The following is an 8,540-nucleotide window of genomic DNA, read 5'->3' as shown; positions in this document are numbered from 1 at the left end:
AGGTCTTGCCTTCACACCCAGAGCAGGCTGGAGGGAGTGGTGCGAAATCCCCCAGTCCCCAAGCTGGGGGCAAAGACTGTGCTGAGGCACTGGGACATGGAGCTGGCCTGGTCTGACGACTCAGAGTGGAAACACACTTGCTGCGCTGAAGTGTGAGGACCCCAGCGGGAGCGTCAAGGCAACAACACCTGTGAACAGGATTTGTAAGCTGCTCTTGGTGACTTTTGGACAGACACTCTTACTTGCTTTATTTTTCCGTTTTGACTTCTGCCCCCTTTCCCTAATATTTCCAAATGTGTGGTGCCCACCAGGGTCCTGGGCAGTGCAATGGGATGGCTGCTTGGTTTCTGCTGATCCTCACAGAGCCAGTGACTTCTTCCTCCTGAGTCTGTGGACCAACGCTGTTTGCCTGGCCACTAGGCAGAGCGCAGGTCCCCTAAGGATAGCAGGAGAACAGGGGTTGGAGCTCATTATTACAGGGTGCTTGTCTTGCCACCTGTCCCCATAATGCCTTAAGTGACAATGACATAGGCATCTGACAGTGCATGTGGCCATCTCTTTTTATAATTTTAAGATATAATGGCCCTTCTTTATCCAACTCCTTTCCCCCATTAGACAGCCAGGAGACCAGAGAACCGCTGTGCTTGTCTTTTACTGAGCCTGACAGGCCTTGTGCTCCAGGGGCTTGGTGTGCCTGGGAGTAAACAGCGATGGCCTTTGACCTTCCCACCACCTCTCCCTGGGGCTTTAGGGTTCCCACAGGCCCTCCCCTCCCCTCTGCATTTTCCAGGATCCAGCCAGCTGCCAGCACACGTCTGTCCTCCTCCGCACACGAGGATCCCCAGGCCCCGTGGTGTTAGCCCGGTGAGGAGTGGGGTTTGGGATGTGAGCCACAACTCCTCGTGGCCCTTCCTCCCCCGAATCCTGAAACACGAGGAGGCCCCTCAGCTGCTGGCGCAGAGACCATTTATGGGAACCTTCTCCAGTCTATGGGGGCGGCAAGGGTCTTGCCTCAGGGACTTGGTTTATTTATCTAGCTGGACTCCATCCCTTAATATCCAGCTTACAGAGGAAGAGGCTTTAGCAGCTAAATGCAGCCCATCCCTTCCTGCAAGGACTGTAAGCAGAAAGAACAGATATTTACAGAGGCCTGAGCCCCCCTTGGTGTTGCCTGCAAGGCTGTCAAGTGGATGGGGCTTAAGGATCCTGGTCGGGAACCCTGAACCCAGCGCTGGAGACCCTGAAGGTTAGAGCACCTGACCCTTTTCCCAGCCACCGAAAGCCTGTGTTGGTCTGGCTGTGGATCCCAAGCTCTAATATCCGTTCACCCTCCCAATCCAAATTCCCTTTGCTGACATAAATACCATCAACAATGTAGAGAATGTGTTTCCTCATCTTTGAATATTAACACCATCTGTTTAATTGAGATACTTTTGGCATGCATGTAAGATGTGCTGTAACTGCTAAGGAAACATGTGCTTCGTGTTGTATAAGCCGTATGTTCTGCAACTGCCGTCAAATTGCTCAAACAGTTGTTGAATGGGATGAGCAATGGAGCTTCAGACAGATGCTGTGACCTGCCCAGGCTGGTGGGTGGGGAGCTGGAAATTCATACAGCCATGCCTTGTTCACTTGTTTTGTGAAACAATCATGTGACCAGTGACAAAGAGGCTGGGCAGCTGGGCCAGGCAGCAGGGAGAGTGCTTGAGCTAGGGGGCAACGGCACTGTGCTCCTCTGTACCCTTGCTGGGATCTCCGAGGCCAAGCTGACACGGGCCCCTCACAACCCCTTGGGGCTGCTCCTCTTCAGGGAGCAGTTCCTTGGGTTTCCTGCTTGCCTCCTGCTGCTCTTGTGTTGAAGGGCCGCCTCTGGGCAGCTCCCCCAACCCCTGGCAAGAAAGCCAGGCCAGTCAGGCACGTGGAGGATGAGGGAGGTGCAGTTGTTTTCACAGGTGCAGATTCTAGAGGACCCCACGTGGACTCTGTGGCTTCTGCCCTGACACACTCATGGGAGGACACGGCTCTGCTCGGAAGGGAAGGTGCTGAGCTGGGTCCCTGCTGCTCATCTCTGTGATATCACCCTGGGTCAGCCCTTCCCTCTCACACATATGTTCCACAAGACCTGCCGTCAAATATTTGCTCAAACATTTGTTGAATGGGATGAGCCTTGGAGGTCCAGACAGATGCTGTGAGCTGAGGTGTCAAATGAAGGGTGTCAAATGAGGTGATGTGTGTGATGGCCTTCTCCATTTATACTGCTTTAAATGTGCTAAGCACTACTTAAAATAAAAAAGCCAACACTTGTCTTTACATTTTTACTTTCTTTTTAACATATAATATGCAAAAGGAAGAATCTTGGATATTCCAATAGATTTGGCTGTGTTTTGTTTGCTATTTATTTATTTTTTCTCCCTGTATTAGTCAGCTTGGGCTACGGTAGCAAAGTACCACAGGCTGGGCTGCTTAAACAACAGAAACTCATTTTCTCGCAGTCCTGAAGTCCAAGATCAAGGTGGCAGCAGGGCTGGTTTCTGGTGAGGACTCCCTTCTGAACTTGCAGCGGCTGCCTTCTCCCTGTGTCCTCATGTGGATTTCCCTGTGTGTGTACTTCTCATGTCCTTTCCTTTTCTTGCAGGACAGTAGACCTGCTGGATCAGGGCCTCACCCTTAGGACTGCATTTAACCTTATTTACCTCTTTAAAGGCCCTGCCTCCAAACACAGCTATAATGGGGTTAAGGCTTCAATACTTGGATTTTGGGGGAGACACAGCTCAGTCCATACCACTGCCCAATGGGCAAAGCTCGACCAGCCTCCGTGTCTGTGGAGCTTCTCTTTCCTGTGAGGGCCTTGTCTCCTAGAGAAGCCCCAGTCCTCCCTGTTCCTGGTTGTCCCCTTCCTTCCTCCTCTCAGGGGAGGAGGCCAGACCTTCTCCTTGGACTCAGTGTGTGACCAGCTGCTCCCTCCACACAGTGCAGGCAGGAGTCATCAAGATTAGTAGCTCTGCCCAGGGTGTCTTAGGGGGTGGCTGTCACTGCTCCATGCCAGGGAGGCCAACCAGGCACCCAGAAGTCCCTAAGGGCAACTCCCTCCTCTGGCTCTCCTCCCCGCTTTTGTCTCCCTGCAGTGGGTACAGTCTGAGGGTCCTGGTGGTGCATTCTCATCAAAGAGAGAAAGGCCACTTCTGCCTGACACATATATCTTCTCTCCTTACTTGTCTAGGGTTAGGAACTGTCAGAGTGTGGCTCAACTGAGAAACAACTTTCTGAGTAGAGCTGGGGAAAGATGGGCTGAGAGGCTTCTGAGGTAGTGTGTTCACCACCACTGAGGCATTGTGATGCGTTTGGTGGGTCTGAGCTCTCCGGCTTCAGAGAGAGCACCTGTGGGGCACCACGCAAGCTGAGACTGCAGCTCAGAGGTCACTCCAGCAAACGGTCAGGTAGGTGTGAGCCCTCCATTCAAAGAGAACTCTGGATATTTTTTTTCCTTATTTATTTCATTCTTATTTAATAATCATTCTTATTTCATTCACTATATTTTAACTTAACGCATTTTTGCCTCTGTTAAAAATTTTTTTTGTTTACTTTGGAGTTCTTCTGAAATAGAATGTTACTTTATTACAGTATTTTAATTTATATTCAGTATATTTTAAAGCCAATGCATTTGAGACTATAAATCCTCCTTAGAGTACTTTTTTGGACATATAGGTGTCAATAGATAATGTTCTGAATTACATTTCCTTTTAAATCACCTTTTTACCTTTGATTTCTTTTAAATCTAAATATTATTTTGAAGTTGTTTTGTATTTTTAAATGTTAACCTCATTTGGGGGAGAGAGGCTATTCTTTTATTCTTAGTTTCTGGATTATTCTACATATGGAGTTGTTGTAATTTTTCCTCTTTCAAAATTAAAATTTTATTGGGAGCAAAGTACAGTAGTCCCCACTCACATGCAGTTTTCTTTCCATAGTTTTTGTCACTCCAATGAACAGGTGTTCAAAAACATTAAATGGAAACTCCCAGAAATAAAGAATGCATAAGTTTTAAATTGCATGCATTCTGAGTAATACATTGAAGTCCGGTGCCATCTTGCTCTGTGTCACTCAAGAGGCAAATCGTCCCTTTGTCCAGGCATCCACACTGCCTATGCACAACCTGCCCATTGGTCACTTAGAATTGTTCTGAGGATGAGATTGACAGATCACAAGAAGGGTGAGTACCATACAGTAAGATATTTTGGGGGGAGATTACATTTGCATAACTTTCATAAGTATATTATTATAATTATTCTGCTTTACTATTAGTTATTGTTAATCTCTTACTGTGCCAGACGTGTACATTAAACTTCATCATAGGTGTGTATGTACAGGAAAAGGCAGTATATAGGGTTTGGTGCTATCCAAGGTTTCAGGCAGCTGCTGGGGGTCTTGGAACAAATCTCCTGGGGATAAAGAGGAGGTACTGTACACAGGAGAATTTTATAAAATTTTTTGTTCATTATTTATTGTTTTTGGTAGAAACGACATCTCCATATCTTTATCTGTTTTCTATCTCTAGCTATAAAATCAAGTTTGTTGATTTTATTATTTACACCCTTGGTCTTTTGTGCTCTTGCTTCTTTCAATTTCTGACATGTTTGTTAAAATCCCATCCCGTTTTTGGAGGGAGATAAATACTTGCACATCTCCTCTGGTTTCTTAATCAACTGAAATCAGAGCTGGATGAGTCCTAAGAACAGAAGTAGCTTTATTATGGAAAAGTAGTCTTCTGCTTAAGGGAAATATGGAATTTCCTTTTTCTTCTTCACTGAATTGGAGATTCTTGGTCCTGCAGAGTGGATAACTAAGGTGCTCAATCAGCCAAAGCCTGAGAGTGAGGAGCACGAGAAGAGCAGCAGCTTGGCCTCCCAGAGGCAGCAATGCACCCAGCCCTGCAATGACAGAGCTGGTCCTGGAAGCTGCAGGAGAAGGTAGAACATGTGCTCCCTGCTGACCTTTTAATGTGGGGAACTCAGTAACGTGGTCACGAGAATAGATTAGAAGTCACCTTCCCTGCATTAACCAGGTCAGGGAATTCCCTTCTGAATAGAGACTTGTATGTGAGCGAGTGGAAAGGGGGACCAGCCAAAGGCTGGAGTGGCCTCCTTACCTCTCAAGAAATATGAGAAGCGGGAGATTGGCAGGCCTCTGTGACAACTGTGATACTGTTGTCTCTCTTAATTTCAATCCTATATGTGTTTGTGTGTGACATTTTTGTATTAAGTAAATAATGCATTTAATTCGACATAATTTGCTTGTCAAAGGGGAAATTTAGCCCAGTAATAGTCATTATAATCAGTGACATATTTGGAATTATTTAAACAATCATTCTAATTTTTTGACTTCTATTTAATAAACTTTATATCAAGAAAGAAGTAGTATAGTAGTTAAGGGTGTGGGTTTGCATTCAAAATCTAGTTCTTAAAGTTACTAGAAAGGTCACCACAAGAAAACCACTTAACCTTTCTGCATCTAAGTGTTTTGTCTTTAAGATGCATAGCTCATAGATTTGTGAAATAATTAAATTCTTTGATGTTTATAAAGTGTTCAGAATAAGTGCATGGCACCAAGTAAATGCTTCATCAGCAATGATTGTATACTTTCTTCCCACATTTTGCCATTTACTAAATTTTTGTTGGTTCTTTATCTGATTGATTTGGTTTGAAATCTATACCTCTGCTAAGGCTGTCCTCAGAGTTTTAATTAATATATACTTCTTTTATATTAAATATGATTTTTTTGTTTAATTAAAAATAATTTCAAGACAGTGAGATTGATGGTTAAAGATGCTTTGAATACTACTGACAACATAAACCAAACTAGTAGAGAAAGGAGGCGGAGGAAATGAACATCTTAAATGAAACAACAAATTGCCACAACTTCAAAGCAGAAGTGATGTGAAACATTCAGCAAATACCATGCCTTTGGACCAACATGAAATGAATGAATATCATCCATGCCCACAGACACAGACACCTCCTGGGACCACAGCAAGTATCCCAAACTCCCAATTGTTGCTGTGACCACCCAGAAGTTGCTTTCAATGAACCTTAGACTAGACATGTGCTAATCCTTGGATGGTTTAATGATGGAACCACTTGGCCACAGGTGACCCCACTCATCTGTACAGACACTTTAACATCTGTGGAATCCTGCATGAGGTCAAGGCTAACTTGTGTCCGTTTCTGCTGATGCATTTGCTAGTAAAATCCTAGTGCCCTGCTTTACTGACTTTCTTTATGTGATGAAAGAAAATCCACCACATTGCTTTCCTTTCTGACAGTTCACTGAGGCAGAAATAGCCCCAGTTGAGATGTGTTTGTAAGGGATACATTTAATGCACTGTCTTGGCAGGAAGCATTTTCTTGGTGCCCCTCTCCTAGGTGGGGTTTCTTCTTGCAGACTGTGGCTCACAGTCCCACAGCAGAGAAGATGTACATTACCATCTACCGCTGAAGTGAACTGCTGCCCCTCTGGAGTCTGGATATCATCAGGATGAAAACGGTTCAACATTTCTTTCAGGAGCAGTAAATCAGATCCTCTGTGAAGTGTACATTCAATCTCCTTGCCTCTCTTTTTTTCTAGAAGTGATGCCTCTGTCTTAACTCCTGTGAGCATGGGGAGGGGTGTCTAGGCTGCCAGGATTCTCCCTCCAGGGCCGTAGGCCTGCTGGTTCCTAACTGGATTCCAAATGCACACATATCTGGGGTGTCCCTTGCCTCCAGCATCCCTCACCTCCCCTCACACCCTCTCTAGAGCATACCGTCCCTTCACAATGCCTCACCTCCTCGCCCATAGTCCAAGGCATTGGAGTCTTCTCTGCTTGGCTTCCCCAGAAGTAAGGGAGCATTATCAGACAGGCAGGGCCCTGCAGAGCTTTGTTTTCTTGCACATTCTTCCATCCCAAGCAACATGCTTAGAGCCACCATGCTCGTCATTAGGAGGGACTTCCCATGCTCTTGGAAAGCCCAGGAGTAGTTATCAAATTGTGTTAACTGCAGAGACAAAACTAACAGTCAGATATCATATTAGCAGTGATTAACATGTAACATTTATTTTGCATTCAAAAGTTAATTGTGCAAATATGAGAGAGTGAATGTTTTGGAGTTTGGGTGTCTTGCAGCTCCAGTGGAAGCAACAGTGTCACACATTGCTAACAAGGCCATGATGGGCTGCATTAATGCAGAAATGGGGTGTGGATCAGAGGAGGCGATAGCCCTGCTGTCCTCTGTGCTAGTTAATTTGCCTGGAACCTTGTAGTCTCATTGTCCATTACATTACAGAAACAGCCTTGAAAGTGAGTGTATGAGACAGTGATAACATCCTGAGGGATCTGGAAACCATGCTGTTTGAAGACGAAGCTGTCCAATCCCACAGGGCTGTCTAATCTGGGAAAAAAAAAGCTGGAGGAAAACAGTCACTGTCTCCAGATGTTTAAAGGATTGTAACAAGATAGAGAAAACAAACCAATTCTGTGTAATTACCATAGGGTAAGACTTTGATCTGTAGGTGGAAGTTGCTGGGGGCAGATTTTATTTCATTCCAAAGAATAGCTTTTGAACAACCCTGGGAGCAGCCCTGTGGGAAAGTGCTCACCGTGTTGCCCAGATGCCCGAGCCAAGGCTGGCTGCCCTGCTCCTGGAGCTTGGGTAGGTAAACATGGGGTGTCCTGTCTCTAAGTGCAGGGGCTCTGCAGCTGTAGGTGGAGGTGGTGAAATGGCTCCCACGTCTGCAAGGCTCAGACGGGAAGGGCAGCCTGGACCAGCTGTGCTCCTGGAGGGCGCAGGCCTGCCAGCTGCCACAGGGGATGTTTGTCCAGCTTTAGGGCTCAGGCTGATGAACTAGGCCTGTGGTTTCACCTGCAACCCCTCCGGCACTCCTGACATCTGAAGGGAAGGCCCCCAACCCGAGACTCAGACAGTCTGTCCGCACCCTGAGGACGAGGAGGAGGACAAGCCGTCTTGGCTTGAGGATGAAAGATGAGGTGGAGCTCGGGTTTGGGCTGGCTCTCTCCTTCCTGGGGGTCTTCTCTGTGAAACCCATTCCCATGAACATCTGGGTGCTGTCCTCGGCATGGTAGGAAGCAGTTCTGGTGTTTACCTGAGTCCAGTGGACTCATTTGCGCAGCCCGTCCAGCAGGAGGTGCTTGCGCCTGTGCGTTGGGCTGACCTGGCCCACCTTGTCCATCGGGGGCTCCATGGTCACCTGCTAGGCTGGTTGGTGGCACCCAGCAGGGTGCAGGGGCTGACTCATGACACATGTGCCTGTCACGCAGGCTGTCAGCAGTGAGCCCCTCCCACACCCTGCCACACAGATTCTGCTTTTTATAGAAGAAGGAGAAGCAGAAGGTAAAGAAAACTGGTGATACATTTACTAATAAAATAATGGAGCTCTGAGGGAATCCTACATTTAGTTTTCATTCTTTTAAATTAATATACACCTTATTTTGTCTACATTTTTAAATTTCAATTTTATATAATTTTATACTTTACAAAAAAGGTGAA

This window comes from Sapajus apella, unplaced genomic scaffold (genome assembly GCF_009761245.1).
Source record: "Sapajus apella isolate SASKATOON/1434 unplaced genomic scaffold, GSC_monkey_1.0 scaffold167, whole genome shotgun sequence".
Taxonomy (NCBI): Eukaryota; Metazoa; Chordata; class Mammalia; order Primates; family Cebidae; genus Sapajus; species Sapajus apella.
This window is presented reverse-complemented; position numbering follows the sequence as displayed.